Genomic DNA, 18,069 nt, shown 5'->3' with positions numbered 1-18,069 from the left:
AGGGATGCAGGACTATTCACCACCAATAAATCCCAGTTCAGAAAGCCAGGCCACACGCACTGGACTAGGCTGTGTAAAAAGCCATTGTAGTGTATTGGAACTGGGGAGCTTCCCTTTCCATAGTTTGCAAGCCCTCTGCTGTTAGGTTCTGGTGGCTTTTGCATTAGAAGAGGGAGGCTCACTAGAGAGGTCCCAGACTAGTTAAAGGGATACTCGCCGATTCCTCTATGCTCATCCAGCCACCGGTTCTGGGTTTGCAAACCTCGAATTTAAATTAGAGATGCCTCCACTGATTATTCGCATTATGGCAGCACAGCAGGGTCCCAATGGAGATCAGGGCCCCATCATGCTGGGTGCTGTGCACGCTCTTAGTGCGAGACAGCCCCTGCCCTGCACAGCTTCTGATTAAATAGACAAGGCAGATGAAGGGTGACGGGCAGGAAGAATTGCTATCCCCATTTTACACATGGAGAGCTGAGGCCAGAGCAATCAGGATCCCATTTTATTTGAACTCAAGCAGCTTTGCATTTATGGTGCAATTCTTGGGCAATACGATGAGATAACTAGCACTGTGGCTATGGGGAAAGTGGTGGATGTGATATACCTTGACTTTAGCAAAGTTTTTGATACAGTCTCACGCAGTATTCTTGCCAGCAACTTAAAAAAGTATGGATTGGATGAATGGACTATAAGGTGGATAGAAAGCTGGCTAGATCGTTGGGCTCAACGGGTGGTGATCAACGGCTCAATGTCTAGTTAGCAGCCAGTATCAAGCAGAGTGCCCCAGGGGTCAGTCCTGGGGTCGGTTTTGTTCAACATCTTCATTCATGATCTGGACGACGGGATGGATTGCACCCTCAGCAAGTTCGTGGATGACACTAAGCTGGGGGGAGAGATAGATACACTGGAGGGTAGGGATAGGGTCCAGAGTGACCTAGACAAATTGGATGATTGGGCCAAAAGAAATCTGATGAGTTTCAACAAGGACAAGTGCAGAGTCCTGAACTTAGGATGGAAGAATCCCATGCACCGCTACAGGCTGGAGACTGGCTATGCGGCAGTTCTGCAGAAAAGGACCTGGGGATTACAGTGGATGAGAAGCTGGATATGAGTGAACAGTGTGCCCTTGTTGCCAAGAAGGCTAATGGCATATTGGGCTGCATTAGTAGGAGCATTGCCAGCAGGTCGAGGGAAGTGATTATTCCCCTCTATTCGGCACTGGTGAGGCCACAGCTGGAGTATTGTGTCCAGCTTTGGGCCCCCCACTACAGAAAGGATGTGGACAAATTGGAGAGAGTCCATCGGAGGGCAACACAAATGAGTCCATGCTCAAATAAATTGGTTTGTCTCTAAGGTGCCACAAGTACTCCTTTTCTTTTTACAAATGATTAGGGGGCTGGGGCACATGACTTATGAGGAGAGGCTGAGGGGACTGGGCTTATTTAGTCTGCAGAAGAGAAGAGTGAGGGGGGATTTGATAGCTGCTTTCGACTACCTGAAAGGGGGTTCCAAAGAGGATGGAGCTCGGCTGTTCTCAGTGGTAGCAGATGACAGAACAAGGAGCAATGGTCTCAAGTTGCAGTGTGGGAGATCAAAGTTGGATATTAGGGAAAACTATTTCACTAGGAGGGTGGTGAAGCACCGGAATGGGTTCCCTAGGGAGGTAGTAGAATCTCCATCCTGAGAGGTTTTTAAGATCAGGCTTGACAAAGCCCTGGCTGGGATGATTTATTTGGGGTTGGTCCTGCTTTAAGCAGGGGGTTGGACTAGATGACCTCCTGAGATCTCTTCCAACCCTAATCTTCTATGATTCTATGATATCTGGTGCTATTCTTAACTCAGCTCGGTCTCACCCATTAAGTATTAGAACGGAAAAGAGCTGTGAGAGTCATTCAAAACACACCTCTGGAACCCCCTTGTCCACCCCCTGCTAGTGAAGGGTCCCTCGTTCCTGTGCATTGGGTCATGCTTTGTCCATGCCAGACTTTACTGGGCCAAGCAATGAGAACTGCCCCTGGAGACCATCCCCCACCCTAGCACATCACCCAGATGGGAAGTTCTTACTGATGGTCCCAGTCTTGATTACATCCCCATGCTCCCTGTATCAGCCCCTTGTGCCACCTTGAAGAATTCTCTCCTTCCTCATTCTAATCCGCACCAATCATCTTGTGCCAAGCTGTCATTTAATTGAGCAACTGGCCAGTCGGTGCATCCTGCCCCTGAACTATGTTGTTGCTTTTCTCTGAATTAAGGGCAACCTCTTACTCTTTTCTGGCACTGAGGTGCCCAGAAGAGTATGCCATTCTGGAGTGATCTCTGGGAAATGCAGCCAAGGGCTGGGGCCAGGCAAGTGGGAACAGGAGGGGAGCAGGGGCCTGGCAAGTGGAAATGGAGCCTGGAGCTGGGAAGGTGAAGGTATCCCCTGCCTGGGGGTGATCACTACGCCCAGAGAATGGCTGTGCACACAGCAATGGGAAGGCTGCTGTGAGGGACCTTCTCAGACTATCTGGCTCCATCCTGAGCTCCTTGTAATCTTCTCTTTGTTTGACTAGCAGCCAAGTGCTGGCAGAGCAAACCCACCCGTGCTTGGAGGTTCTGCTCAACTCAGAGCCAGGTTTCAACCCCCCACTTTCCAGAGTCCCAGGGGACCATGAGCATGGGCTTGGCCCAACCCTACTGGAGGCATAAGTCTGCTCTGGAACATAAAACTACTGACAGTGTCTGCATTTGTTATGTGGCCACCAGCCCCTTAAAGACCAGAATGACAACGAATGAAACCTGCAATGCTCCTGTGTGAGGCCCCTAGGCAACGAAAGAGAAAATGAAATAAAAATAGTAACATCCGTGTAGCACCCTCCCCCAGGAAGCTGTTAATGGTGGAGCACAGTCAGGGATGCATCATTATCACAAGAAAGAAATCTGGGATCAGAGGAGCCTCATTAAAGAAAAATGCCACATTCCCCAGGAGAGAGTGGCAATTAGACTGCAAATGAATCAAGAGAGACCAAAAGCTGCTCATGCACCGTCCTGTCAGTGCAGGAGCACAAAGGCTTCTCCTCTTCTGCAAAGGACTGGGCTGGTTTAGAGCCCCCCGGTGCCGGGCGCTGCATACAAGCTCCCTGCCCCCAGGAGATGACGCACAGCGGAGGAGAAAGGGAGCGTTATTACGCCACTGCACACGTGGGGAACCACGGCAGAGAGAGAGCAAGTGACGTGCTCTGGGTCAGAGCTGGGAGCGCAGAGCCCATTGCTCTGCAGAGCCCCTCTGAGAAACGCGGGTGAGTGACTCTCTCTAGCTGTATTTCTCCAAGGCAGGCTGGACACCTGCCACTCAGAGCTCAAGAGACGTTCCCAGCACCACCTGGCTCTGTGTGGAGCTGGATGGAGCCGCTCTCCCTGTGCCTCTCGGGAACTGCAGGGAGCTGGGAATTTGAATCAGACCAGATGCACCAAAGCCCGGCTGTGGCTATGTCTGAAAGCGGTGATGGTGTGAAGACACGCAGCACCTCTCTGCCTGCAGCCCTCACACTGCCACACTGGGCCTGACTTCTCTCACAGAGACTCGGTGCAGCAATTTTCAGTGACTATTGTGCGTGTGAAGAGACAGACAAATACCCCAGGGCGAGCACCAGGCAGAGCCCAGACAGGTGATGTACACGCTACTCCCACCCAGCTCTGCAGCCTCCTGCTATTCCAGCCTGGTCTTCCCACAGCCCCCCTCCCCCACTATTCCATCTATGCCCCCCCAAGCTCTGCCAATGCCCCAGCAGCCACCCTGCGCTCCCCATCCTCAGCTCTGCCGATACCCCCGAGTTCCAACCCACAGGTCCCTGCTATTCCAGCCCTGGGCTCCTGGGCTCTCTACACACAGCTCTGCCAGTGACCTCCATCCCAGCCTGCAGACCTCTGTTATCCCAGCCCTGGGCTCTCATCACACAAAGCTCCTCAGAGGAACCTCAGTCCTAACCTGCTGCACCCTCATCTGTCCCAGGAATGAACATTGGCCAAGTGTGCTACGTCACCTCCGTTTTGATCCGCCTTGTGTCCTAACCACAACAGAGGCAACTCTCATTTGCCTGAAGGGCAGAACCCGGCGGTTGGCATGTGAGGATCTGTGGAGACGATTTGCTTTTGAAGAACAAATTGTCACACAAATCCTAGTGATTAACTTGCTCAGATTATAAATCCCCTAAACATGTTGAGAAGGCAAAGTGACTTCTCAAAATACTGAAGTCAGTTACCTGTACCTAACAGACGTGAAACAGACTCAACCCAATGGCAATCCCAATCCCTCCTTTCCTGCCCTGTCCCAGCCCCATTCACATCAGAAAGCACCCGGGTCCATCATCCCTTGGGATGCTCTGTGTCCGTGCTTTGTTTGAAATGGTACATTGCTCTTTTTTTTCAGCAGAAATATTAAACAAGCCCAAGGATTTAGTCCCAGATCCACAGAGGTATTTTGGCTCCTAACTTTCATTGAAATCAATGAAACTTGAGATCATAAATCCCTTTGAGGATTGGGCCTCAGGACAGGGGAAGCTGCCAGTCTCTGGGGCTTGCACACTGGCTAGAGCTTTTGGTTTCAGGTGTGTGGTTTCACAAATGTTTCCCCACTTTTGCAAAATAAAATTTAACCTTGTTTTTCAAGGGACATTTCCTGTTTGAAACCCCACCCTCAACGTGTTTCAACGGAAATGAAACCCCCGCTGGGTGCAGACAAAGATTTGTGCTTGAAAGGGTTTCCTGTTTGGCTCTTGAGGGCAAGCAGAGGAGTAACATCAAATGAATACCAGCAGTAGCTGAGGGCTTGTGCCTGACTAGAATCAGTGGAGCTCCAGCTGAAGAAGCATCAGCCAGTGCCTTCAAGGGACGGGCCTTGCTAGGTGCTAACTTAACATCTGATAAAGAGTTGTGAGCGGGCAAAACTCCCAGTGTCCTGAGGCCTACATGAAAGCTGATCCATGCACTTGCACCAAAAGAACTCACTCAGTTGCAGTTCACAGCTCAGTGATTTCCCTGCAAATTCGAGAGGGGGGACACTATATTATTTCAGATTAAGAGCATCCTATTTGGATGCAGTTTATCACCAGGTTTTAGCAATTTAAGCCAAACTGAAAGAAGCCTCCTCTTAACTGGAGAGAAGAGCATCTGCTCGTGGGGTTAGTGACATTGGCTTTTAAATTGATTTAAGGGAAACTGCTGTTACAGTCTCAGGCAGACAGACCTAGATCATCAAAAGTATTTAGGCTCCTAACTTCCCCTGATCCACAAGGCCTCACTGAGGGCCTCTGATGCAGCATGTTGAGTGTGCAGGTCTGAACCAATTAATTCTCCTGACCAGCACCTCCTAAACAGGATCAGAACCTCATCCCTGTTGTGTGGTTGAGTCTGGGAAACAGAGGGGTGAGCTGATTTGCCCAAGGTCACGGACAGGAAGAGATCTCCTAAGATTCTTACTCCAAGGCCCAGCTGTGTGAGCTCTATCCCTCTGGGCACCTCTATCTCCAGGACTGACCTTGTCTCCGTCAGCTGTGTCTGAGCACCTCACAATTGGTAATGGCTTTATCCTCACACCCCCCTGAGAGCAGGACAGTGCTCCTATCCCCAATTGTACAGAGCAGGGATTGAGACCCAAAGCAACTGCGTGACTGGCCCAAGGACACAGGATTTGAGGGTAGAGCAGTGGAATGAACTTGGCTCTCCCAAGACCCAAGCGAGGGCCTGCACCGCTGAACCATTCTTCCTCACACTCATCCAAGAGAAAAAGCCTGGGAACTAGCGACACACCCAGTCCATAAAGCTGGGATCTGAGACCACTGAGGCAGGCAGACAGAGCAGCCTGGCGATGCTGTGGTTTTGGCCAGCTCCGACTCTCTGCCATCAGGAACAGGAGCACTGACAAGCCCCTAAAAACCTGAGGATCTGGGCCGCGGTCCTTTGGTTTGGTTAAGCTCCTGCTGGCCTTTATGCTACTAAACATCTTGCGGCTCCCATGAACCAATGTTCCCTCTAATTTTTAAAAAAGCCGGAGTGTTGCTGCCGAAGCACAAAAAAAAGCCCCCCCCGAAGCCGGAATGCGCGCGGGGTTTAATATCTGTGAGCACGCACACACGCACCGCTTAAGAGGGAACAGTGCCATGGACCCTGCCCATTTCTGGCCCTTGTTCATCCCACAGGTGCCGCAAGGCAGGGTCCGTGCCCTTCCGAGGCCTGCCCGCCGCAGAGACGAGGCCTTGGCCTGCCTGAGCATCCGGGACAGTCCCCAGATAGAAAGAGGTGAAACTCCTCTGCTCTGTGAGTCCCTGGGAACGATTCCCGGGGCCCAGCCCTTGAATACAACTTCTCAGCCCATCAGTCTCAGTGATTATTTCTATTGCTCTTGTTCCTCACAGCCCCAGACCTGGACCAGGCTCAGTACTGGGTTTACAGTGGCGCCATGGTGCCAGGCCCAGACTTCAAAGGGCCCCCGGCCCGGCCCGGTCCAGCCCACTCTGCTGTGTTGCGTCCTGAGGCCCCCAGCCCGCTGGCTCCTCTCCACCCCCTGGTCCTCCCCACTGCCCACCGCTCACTCCTGGTGGCTCGCAGTCCAGCCAAGGGCTCCTGCTGGTCGGACCCCAGTGCAGCTCTGGCTCTGGTTAGTCTCTGTTGCCCACCACCTGTGGGGGCCCCGCCTGCCTCCCTGGAGCCGAGTGGCCTGGGACCAATGGAGAAGTCAAGCCAGTCTCAGCCAGTGCAGGGGGGCAGTGGCAGGGGGGACTTGGCAGTTGGCTGGGTCCCTCCAGGTAGGGTGACCTAACTGACCAGCCAGGGGCTCGCCCAAGCTGCCCCCGCGGCCCGCAGGACTTGCCAGAATCACCGCCACCCAGGGCTGACCCCCCATCAGATCCATGCCCTGTGCTACTCAGAGCCGAGGTTGGGGCTGAGAGCACCCCCCACAACTGTGCATCACTGCTCCAGGGCTGGGGCAGGGGCTGACCTCTGTCCCTGCTCGCAGCTCCGCACGCCACTGCCCAGGGCTCACCTGAGCTCCTTGCACTGCTGCCTGGGGCTAGGACTGACCCCACCCCCTGAGCTCCGCTGACCCTCCCCAGCCCCACTGCCTGGACCTCACATCGCTGCCCCACCCCATGTTCCTGCAAGCCCCGCTAGGGGGGTGTACCCGGTATGACATTGCATTCTATATGATTTTATGAAAATACGCTAATGAGTATGAATATAATTTAACTAGAATATGCTTCATGCAAAAGGTCTCTTGTAAGGTATCATTACAAAGCTTATAATCTACTGAGTGTGGTCATCCTATTTGTATAAATGTATAAATGTGGCGAACGGGGGAAGTCCCGGATGACTGGAAAAAGGCTAATGTAGTGCCAATCTTTAAAAAAGGGAAGAAGGAGGATCCTGGGAACTACAGGCCAGTCAGCCTCACCTCAGTCCCTGGAAAAATCATGGAGCAGGTCCTCAAGGAATCAATCCTGAAGCACTTGCATGAGAGGAAAGTGATCAGGAACAGCCAGCATGGATTCACCAAGGGAAGGTCATGCCTGATTAATCTAATTGCCTTTTATGATGAGATTACTGGTTCTGTGGATGAAGGGAAAGCAGTGGATGTATTATTTCTTGACTTTAGCAAAGCTTTTGACACAGTCTCCCACAGTATTCTTGTCAGCAAGTTAAGGAAGTATGGGCTGGATGAATGCACTATAAGGTGGGTAGAAAGCTGGCTAGATTGTCGGGCTCAACAGGTAGTGATCAATGGCTCCATGTCTAGTTGGCAGCCGGTATCAAGTGGAGTGCCCCAAGGGTCGGTCCTGGGGCCGGTTTTGTTCAATATCTTCATAAATGATCTGGAGGATGGTGTGGATTGCACTCTCAGCAAATTTGCGGATGATACTAAACTGGGAAGAGTGGTAGATACGCTGGAGGGGAGGGATAGGATACAGAAGGACCTAGACAAATTGGAGGATTGGGCCAAAAGAAATCTGATGAGTTTCAATAAGGATAAGTGCAGGGTCCTGCACTTAGGATGGAAGAATCCAATGCACCGCTACAGACTAGGGACCGAATGGCTAGGCAGCAGTTCTGTGGAAAAGGACCTAGGGGTGACAGTGGACGAGAAGCTGGATATGAGTTAGCAGTGTGCCCTTGTTGCCAAGAAGGCAAATGGCATTTTGGGATGTATAAGTAGGGGCATAGCGAGCAGATCGAGGGACGTGATCGTTCCCCTCTATTCGACATTGGTGAGGCCTCATCTGGAGTACTGTGTCCAGTTTTGGGCCCCACACTACAAGAAGGATGTGGATAAATTGGAGAGAGTCCAGCGAAGGGCAACAAAAATGATTAGGGGTCTAGAACACATGACTTATGAGGAGAGGCTGAGGGAGCTGGGATTGTTTAGCCTGCAGAAGAGAAGAATGAGGGGGGATTTGATAGCTGCTTTCAACTACCTGAAAGGGGGTTCCAAAGAGGATGGCTCTAGACTGTTCTCAATGGTAGCAGATGACAGAACGAGGAGTAATGGCCTCAAGTTGCAGTGGGGGAGGTTTAGATTGGATATTAGGAAAAACTTTTTCACTAAGAGGGTGGTGAAACACTGGAATGCATTACCTAGGGAGGTGGTGGAATCTCCTTCCTTAGAGGTTTTTAAGGTCAGGCTTGACAAAGCCCTGGCTGGGATGATTTAACTGGGAATTGGTCCTGCTTCGAGCAGGGGGTTGGACTAGATGACCTTCAGGGGTCCCTTCCAACCCTGATATTCTATGATTCTATGATTCTATGATCACTTGTATCTGAAACTAGAAATATGAAATATAAGTCTGAGGGCCTATTGTAATTATGCAAAGTGTGGGCCATTAATGGTGGTTTGGAATCTTGATGGCTCCCATCAACTAGGACAATCGACTATAGATGGCTCTGTTTACTTGTAAGTCTTCCTGTGTACCTGTCTTACAGTGACATGTGTTCATGGCAGCTGAACTGGAATCCATCTTTAACCTGGTGCTTTTCCATTTTGAAGGAGGGGTGGGAACCCAGAGAGGGACAAAGGATTCCCGCCTTGTGCAAAAGCTATATAAGGAAGTGGAACAGAACAAAGGGGGCGTCAGTCATGAGAAATCCCCTACCTACCACCTGAGCTAGAACAAAGGCTGTACCAGGGGAAAGACTAGGAAGGCATCCAGTCTGTGATAGAAGCTTATTGAAACATCTCTGAAGGTGAGATTTTGTCTGTATTGAGTTTTCTTTCTGTATTAGGTTTAGACTTGCATGTTTTATTTTATTTTGCTTGGTAATTCACTTTGTTCTGTCCGTTATTACTTGGAACCACTTAAATCCTACTTTTTGTATTTAATAAAATCACTTTTTACTTATTAATTAACCCAGAGTATCTGTTAATACTGGGGGGGGGGGGGGGGACAGCTGTGCATATTTCTCTATCAGTGTTATAGAGGGTGAACAATTTATGAGTTTACCATATATAAGCTTTATACAGGGTAAAATGGATTTATTTGGGGTTTGGACCCCACTGGGAGCTGGGCATCTGAGTGTTGGAGATAGGAGCACTTCTTAAGCTGTTTTCAGTTAAGCCTGCAGCTTTGGGGAGGATGTTGTTCAGACCTGGGTCTGTGTTTGCAGCAGGCCAGGGTGTCTGGCTCAAACCAGGCAGGGCATTGGAGTCCTACGCTGCCAGGGAAAACGGGTTTAGAGGTAGTCTCAGCACATCAGTTGGCAGTTCCCAAGGGGTTTTCTGTGATCCAACCCGTCACACCCAGCTTTTTTGATATACAACATTTGTTCATTTGCTCTTGCCAATGGGACAAATGCCCTGGTCACCCTACCTCCAGGCAAGTGGGTCCTGAGGGAGCCCGGCTGGGGTTGGGGCAGGCCCTGGCCTGGACGATCACGCAGCTCCTGAGAGGCCAGAGCGATTCCCCACCCCAGGACCAGGCTGGCCCCAGCTGCACTGCCAGCTCAGCGTGGCAGACACAGTCACCTTCCAGCAGGGCTGGTGAGTGTGGCCGGGGGGCAGGCAGGGGGAGTGGGTCTCTGGAGGGGCCTATGGTGATGGGGTGCTGGGCTGTGAGGGGGCACTGGGCAGTTGGGGGGTCTGTGTGGGGGCTGTGTAGTTGTGGTGGGGGGGCTGTGGGGAAGGGCAGTGGGGGGTGGGGGAGAGCTGCGTTTTGGAATGCTAGGGAGTGGGGGTTCTATGAGGGGTGCTGGGCAGTTGTGGGGGACTATGGGGGTGCTTGGCAGTAGTGGTGGGGCTGTGGGTGGGGGGCACTGGGCAGGGGTAGTGGTGTGCAGGGCGCTGTGCATTTGTGGGGAGCCTGTGGGGGAGCACTCGGCATAGCGGGTCTGGGAGCTGTTGGGCAGAGGGGTTGTGTGGCATGGCATGGGCCTGCCCCCAAGGGGAAGGGTCATGCTGGCAGCACAAGCCTGGGTGGGCCAGGGTATCTCTGGCGATTGCTGGTTTGTAAACAGTGCCCTTGCACTGGGCTGGGCAGGACGGGGCCACCCCCGCCATGTCATGCCCCATTGCCCCTGGCCAGCCCTTCGGTTCGGGGACTGACCTCCCTGCACCATGCTCCATTGCTCCCATTAGTAAGTCCACAAATAAGTTTGGCAGTGGGTCCACAAATGGTTAATCTGGCCCTGGCCCTGGCCCTGCCCCATGGGCCTCTTTGACTTGCTTCCCCTGCGTTCTTGGGCTGAAGTATCCATCACTCCTTACAGCCCAAGTGAGCAGTCCTGGGAGAGTCATAGACTCACAGACTTTAAGGTCAGAAGGGACCATTATGATCATCTAGTCCGACCTCCTGCACAACGCAGGCCACAGAATCTCACCCACCCACTCCTGTAACAAACCCCTAAACTATGTCTGAGCTATTGAAGTCCTCAAATCATGGTTTAAAGACTTCAAGGTGCAGAGAATCCTTCAGCAAGTGACCTGTCCTCCACGCTGCAGAGAAAGGTGAAAAACCTCCAGGGCCTCTGCCAATCTGCCGTGGAGGAAAATTCCTTCCTAACCCCAAATATGGCAATCAGCTGAACCCTGAGCATGTGGGCAAGGCTCACCAGTCAGACACCCAGGAAAGAATTCTCTGTAGTAACTCAGATCCCACCCCATCTAACATCCCATCAGAGGCCGTTGGGCATATCTACCGCTAATAGTCAAAGATCAATTAATTGCCCAAATTAGGCTATCCCATCGTAACATCCCTGCCATAAACTTATCAAGCTTAGTCTTGAAGCCAGATATGTCTCTTGCCCCCACTGCTTCCCTTGGAAGGCTGCTCCAGAACTTCACTCCTCTGATGGTTAGAAACCTTCATCTAGAATCATAGAATATCAGGGTTGGAAGGGACCTCAGGAGGTCATCTAGTCCAACCCCCTGCTCAAAGCAGGACCAATCCCCAACTACTTTCAAGTCTAAACTTCCTGATGGCCAGTTTATAGCCATTTGTTCTTGTGTCCACATTGGTACTGAGCTTAAATAATTCCTCTCCCTCCCTGGTATTTATCCCTCTGATATATTTATAGAGAGCAATCATATCTCCCCTCAGCCTTCTTTTGGTTAGGTTAAACAAGCCAAGCTCCTTGAGTCTCCTTTCATAAAACAGGTTTTCCATTCCTTGGATCATCCTAGTAGCCCTTCTCTGTACCTCTTTCAGTTTGAATTCAGAAAGGCAGGACTGGCCACCGGCTTCTGGGAGAGCTGCTCCCTGGCTTGCTGTAAGCACCCTCCACGGGATCCAAATCCTGGGTACACATCACCCAATCCAGCACAATACGTCCAAAGGCCAGTCCAGGACCTCAGCAGGTTACCGGGGCCTGCTCACCCTGCCAGTGTGGGGCTGTTACAGTATGTACATTATGAAGTCACTCAGGGTGTTGCTCTCTATGGGAGTCTGATCAAGTCAGTGCAAAGGCCTCTGACCTGGGGGCCATAAATTACCCAGGGTTTGATATACCTCTGTTTGCATAAGAGCTTTCTCTCTCCCAGCCAGGGTCTAATCCAGGCCAAGCCAATGCCATGATCTCCAAGTGCCTGTCCCAGAGTTACAGCACCAGAAACAATGGAGTAGGAGAGCCAGGGAACCATGGAGGGGACGACAGAAAGCCGAGAGCAGGGTGATGGGGAAAGGTCAGTGAGAGTAAATTACTGTGCAGATATGGGCCAGCCTTAGGGGAAATGGTGCCCTGGGTGAACTTGTATTTTGGTACACCTGGCCCCTGTGGGCATGGCGCACTCCCTTGCCCCTGACACCCGTGGGTGCCCCCCCACTGCCCTGGTCTCCATGGGCTCCCCAGGCTCCCACCCCTCCTGCACCCCTAATCCATGAACTGGCCCCCTTCGCCCCAACCCCTGTCCCCCTCCTGCAACAATGTGGGGAAACTGACCTGGATGCACAGAGCAGCTGGCCTGCTGCTCACTCCCCCCGCTTGAACGCCGCTCCTCCGTGCACCCCTAGAGGACTTTTGTGGGGAGTGAGGAGCTCCCTACATCCAGGGAGCTCCCTACATCCATCCTACATTTCCTGACCTGGGCTACGTACGGGGAGGGCAGGGGAGCAGCAGCTCCTGATGCCTCACAGCACAGCCCAGTACAGCTGGGGAAAGTGACCTGGAGGCAGGGAGCACTTGGTGTTGCTCCTCGCTACCCCCCTCACAGCCCCTAGGAGGGCGCAGAGGAACATTGCGGGGGGGTGGGGGGTGGGAGGGAGGAATATCTATGCATCAGCACTGCCCCCCCACATGCAGCGCTCCCCTGCCAACTCCCATGATTGCATCATGAGTCTCATGATAATTATTAGTTTCCTTAAAGCCCCAGCTCCTGGAGTCAAGTGGGTCTGTGATGATTTCAACTTTCATTCTTAAAGAACAAGTAAGGGTACGTCCACAGTACGAAATTATTTCAAAATATTCTATTTGAATTTTCGGAAGCTATTTTATACATTCAGTCTTCTGTGTCCCCACTAAAGCGCGTGAATTCGGCAGATTGCATCCACAGTACCAAGGCTAGCATCGAATGTTGGAGTGGTGCACTGTGGGTAGCTATCCCACAGTTCCCACAGTCCCGGCCACCCATTGGAATTCTGGGTTAAGCTCCCAGTGCATGATGGGGCAAAAACATTCTCGCAGGTGTTTCTGGGTGTGTGTTGTCAGAAAGCTGCGGCAGACAATCGTTTCGCGCCTTTTTGGCGTGCAGACGCCATACTGCTTTCAGCAGACGGTGCACCGCTGCTCTCCTGCTACTATGAATCCACCTCTCCAACTCAACTCTGCTCGGCCATCGTGAACTGAGCATCACAGCTTCCACCGCCAGCTCTTCTCTCCTGCTATTGCCACGCTTCTGAGCTTCTCCATGTTGTCTGTCCTGGGTTCCCACCTCCGTGAAAGCCACAGAAGACAACCATTTTCAACCGCTACTGTGAACCAAACAGCACAGCTTCTGCTGCCACTCTGCTCTCCTACGTTTCATGCCCTTTTTCCAGGATTACCCGTGAAGGGGCCATAGCACGGCAAGCATGGAGCCCGAACAGGTCCCCGCTGCAGTTTTGACCATTGTAAATACCTTGCGCATTATCCAGCATTATGTGCAGTACCTGCAAAACCGGGGGAGGAAGCGACGACAGCGCGATTACTATAGTGATGAAGACATGGACACAGATGGCACGGCATGTGGCGATTGGGAGATCATGGTGCTGTTGGGTCCAGTTCATGCTGTGGAATGCCAATTCTGGGCCTGGGAAACAAGCACAGACTGGTGGGACCGCATAGTGTTGCAGGTATGGGATGATTCCCAGTGACTGAGAAACTTTCGGATGCGTAGGGCCACTTTCATGGAACTTTGTGACTTGCTTTCCCCTGCCCTGAAGGTCAAAGACACCAAAATGAGAGCAGCCCTCACGGTTTAGCAGCGAGTGGCCATAGCCCTCTGGAAGCTTGCAAAGCCAGACAGCTACCGGTCAGTTGGGAATCAGTTTGGAGTGGGGAAATCTATTGTGGGGACTGCTGTGCAGCCCGTAGCCAAAGCAATCACTGAGCTGCTGCTATCAAGGGTAGTGACTCTGGGAAATGTGCAGGTCATAGTGGATGGCTTTGCTGAAATGGGATTCCCTAACTGCGACGGGGTGATAGACGGAACACATATCCCTATCTTGGCCCCGGAACACCGGGGCGGCCAGTACATAAACTGCAGGGGTACTTTTCCATGGTGCTGCAAGCACTGGTGGATCACAAGGGATGTGTCACTGACATCAGCATGGGATGGCTGGGAAAGGTGCATAACACTCGCATCTTCAGGAACTCTGGTCTGTTTAAACAGCTACAGGAAGGAACTTACTTCCCAGACCAGAAAATTACTGTTGGGAATGTTGAAATGCCTATAATTATCCTCGGGAACCCAGCCTACCCCTTAATGCCATGGCTCATGAAGCCGTACACAGGCACCCTGAACAGTAGTAAGGAGCAGTTCAACTATAGGCTGAGCAAGTGCAGAATGGTGGTAGAGTGTGCATTTGGACGTTTAAAAGCGCTCTGGCGCAGTTTACTGACTCGGATAGATCTCAGCACAACCAATATTCCAATTGTAATCGCTGCTTGTTGTGTGCTCCACAATATCTGTGAGAGTAAGGGGGAGACATTTATGGCAGGGTGGGAGGTTGAGGCAACTCGCCTGGTGGCCAGTTTCGCACAGCCAGACAACAGGGCGATTAGAAGAGTGCAGCAGGGCGTGCTGCACATCAGAGAAGCTTTGAAAGCCAGTTTCATGACTGGCCAGGCTACGGTGTGAGAGTTGTGTTTGTTTCTCTTAAAGTTACCCGCCCCCTATATATATATGAAAGGAAATAAAGTCACAATTGTTTAAAAACCATTCTTTGTTATTTGTTGCACAAAACATTGAGAGAAATTAGAAGCTAGATGGGGGGCGGTATTGGGTTATGGGGGTGGAAGAGGGGAGAAGGACAAGTCCAGAAACCAAATAAAAATTTAGGATATGACAGTTTTCTGCTGCTTGTGCAATCCTCTGGGGTTGACTGTGTGGGTCCCCGTAGATCCCCCCCCTCCCGCCCATGTTCTTGGGCATCTGGGTTAGGAGGCTATGGAACTTGGGGAGGAGGGAGGGCGGTTATTCAGGGGATGCAGCGGCAGTCTGTGGTCTTGCTGCCTTTCCTGCATTAGATCCACCATACAATGGAGCATGTCAGTTTGCTCCCCCATGAGCTTGACCATAGCATCCTGCCTGCTCTCATCGCGCACGTCCCTCCTCTCTTCATATTTATGTAATGCTTTACATGACTCCGCAATTGTTTGCCTCCACGCATTCAACTGGGCCCTATCAGTGTTGGAGAACTGCACGAGCTTGGCAAACATGTCGTCCCGAGTTCATTTTTTCCGCCTTCTAATCTGGACCAGCCTCTGGGACGGAGTAGATAGGGGCCGCGTTGAAACATTTGCACCTGCTGCGGGAGGAGAAAAAGGGAGGGTAGTAGTTTAAAAGATACATTTTAGAGAACAAAGGGGACACTGTTTCTCAGTGAAACAGGCAATTCATAGTACACAGCACATGTTCTTTCTGTACAAGGTCTCATTTTGCCTCTTATACTGAAGTGCCTGCCACTTTGGTGTGAGTAAGCCATCACACGTGGCTGGGCAACAGAATTCAGCTTGCAGGCAGCCTGCGGGCTCTCTGGGATGATTGCTTCACACAACACCCTCCCCACCACACCACACACACCGCGGGGCTCCGATGAGGCTCTGAGCAGGGATGAGCCCTTTAAACTAAACGTGAACAGCCCAGCACAGCTGGGTTTCCCTCCACCCCCCACCGCGTGGCTCTGATCAAACTCTCATTCACCAGAAGTGCCTTCTCCAGGGTCATGGTCCAGGAGCATGCTTTGGGAGTAGCGGGAGGCTATTGGCTCCAGCGTTAAAAATAGTTCCGGGCTAGGGGGGAAAACAGATTCCCCACTTGCCGCCTGTACACTGTCTTCCTCCTCCTCCTCCTCCTCCTCTTCGTCCTCCAAAAACTCATCCTCCTCGCTCCATGCTATTCCCTCCTTGCAGATGTCCATGGACAGTCGTCGGGTAGTGGTGTTGTCACCCCCCATAATTGCATGCAGCTCACGGTAGAAGCGGCATGTATGCGGCTGTGACCCAGAGCACCCGTTCGCCTCCCTGGCTTTTTGGTACACTTGCCTGAGCTCCTTGATTTTTGTATGAAACTGTTCTGTGTCCCTGTAGTAGCCTCTTTCCATCATGGCCCTGGAGACTTTAGCGTACGTATTTGTGTTCCTTTTTGTGGAACGTAGTTCTGCCATAACAGAGTCATCTCCCCAAAATGCAATGAGATCCAGTCCCGTTCAGACCATGCTGGAGCTCGTCTGCGAATCCGGGACTGCTTGGTCTCTTGAGATGGTGGATTCTGCATGGTCGCCTGTGATGGTGGACTGCGCTGATGGTCACCTGTGCTGATGGTGACCAAACAGGAAGTTCAAAAGTTTCCTGGGCTTTTACTGCCTACCTGGAGTTCAGAGTGTTGTCCAGAGTGGCCACAAGGGAGCATTCTGGGATAGCTCCCAGAGGCCAATATTGTCGAATTGCATCCACAGTACCTGTAACCTGGAACTGCGATATCGATTTTAGCGCTACTCCACTTGCCGAGGTGGAGTACAGAAATCGGAGTAAAGAGCCCTTTAAATCGAAAAAACTGGTTTGGTCGTGTGGACGGAACCAGTTTTATTTCGAGGTAACTCGGCTAATTCCGAAATAACCGCATACTGTAGACCAGGCCTAAGTGTCCTTGTGGCTATTGGGAAAGCTTCAAAATGAGACCCCAGAGCACCCTAAAGACTCAAACAGCAGAAGGCGAATAAAAAGACCCCCCCCCCAGTCTTTTTACACAGTCTCAGGATTTTAAAGTCACTCACAGGATTTTTGGTGAGCCTGACTCATGATTTTTGAACCTTTGGGGTTGTCACTACTGTATTGGGCAGTTCTGCTGCAAGCTTTGTGTGGAAAACCAGCCAGCAAAGTCCCAACTGTAGCAAGACTAAACGGGGTGGAGGTAGGGTGCAGAGCCCTTTTGGGGAGGCTGCCAGCATCTGTCTGTCCATCCAGCCTCATACACATCCATCCATCATCTAGGTTCTCATGCCAGCGAATGCCCTGGATGGGGGGATGTTCTAGAGAAGGCAAGCTCTCCCAGCCCCCTACCCCTGTGTTGGCACTGCCCTGCCCTGGCCCTTTCCCATTCTACCACTGTGCCCTGCCCTGCACAGGCCCTGTCCCCTGCTGCGCTGGCCTGTCATTGAGCCCTGCCCTCCCATGGTCGCTGGCCCCACACTAACTTTGCTGGGTTCTCAGAGTGGCCCAAAGCTGATGTTTTGCAGACAAACCGGAGAGAAGTTGTTTCCCTTGCAGCCTGCAGCCCTTTCCTGTGCAGCTTTGGACTCTGGCTTTGGTAGGAGAGGGCCTTCTTTTGATCTCACGTATGCTGATTCCTTACTGGCTTAATGACCTCTATCTAGAGACACTTTCATGCCGAACTAGGAGGGTCCCCCACCGACTTAACACTCAGGGTGAGAATTACGATCAGTGCTGTAATTGCAGCTCCACTCACCACAAGAGACAAGCTCCGCGGCTCCTGAGTCATGTGGGACTTTTGCAAATGTTACCCTTGTGCTCTAAGCTGTTACGACATGTACACAGAGAGGCCGGCACACGACTGGGGTCTGTACAGGGCCCAGCACAATGCGAGCCTGACATTGGTCGGGATCTGTACAGTGCCTGGCATAATGGGGCCTGATCTTGGTCAGGGTCCGTGCAGCACGTGGCACAGTGGGGCACCTGCCCTGATCTTTCTTGGGGTCTGTGCAGAGCCTGTCACAGTGGGGCCTGATCTCAGCTGAGGTTTGTACAGTGCCGGACACAATGGGCGTGATCTTGGCCGGGGTCTCTAGACACTACAGTAACACACATGTAGCTTTTAATTGAAGTCCTGTCCATGTATTAGATACAATTCTGACTCCTAACACCGTTTCTGAGGTGCATTAACCTGGGCCTCCT

General features: G+C 51.9%; 1 pseudogene; it reads right to left on the bottom strand.

Annotated features, from left to right (window-relative positions):
* LOC144277042 (small ribosomal subunit protein uS3mA-like) overlaps nucleotides 1–18,069 on the bottom strand; it is a 39,652-nt pseudogene that overhangs the window by 2,850 nt on the left and 18,733 nt on the right.

This window comes from Eretmochelys imbricata, chromosome 18, assembly GCF_965152235.1.
Source record: "Eretmochelys imbricata isolate rEreImb1 chromosome 18, rEreImb1.hap1, whole genome shotgun sequence".
Lineage (NCBI taxonomy): Eukaryota > Metazoa > Chordata > Testudines > Cheloniidae > Eretmochelys > Eretmochelys imbricata.
Note: the sequence above shows the minus strand (reverse complement) of the source record. Positions and strands in the feature narration are given on the sequence as shown.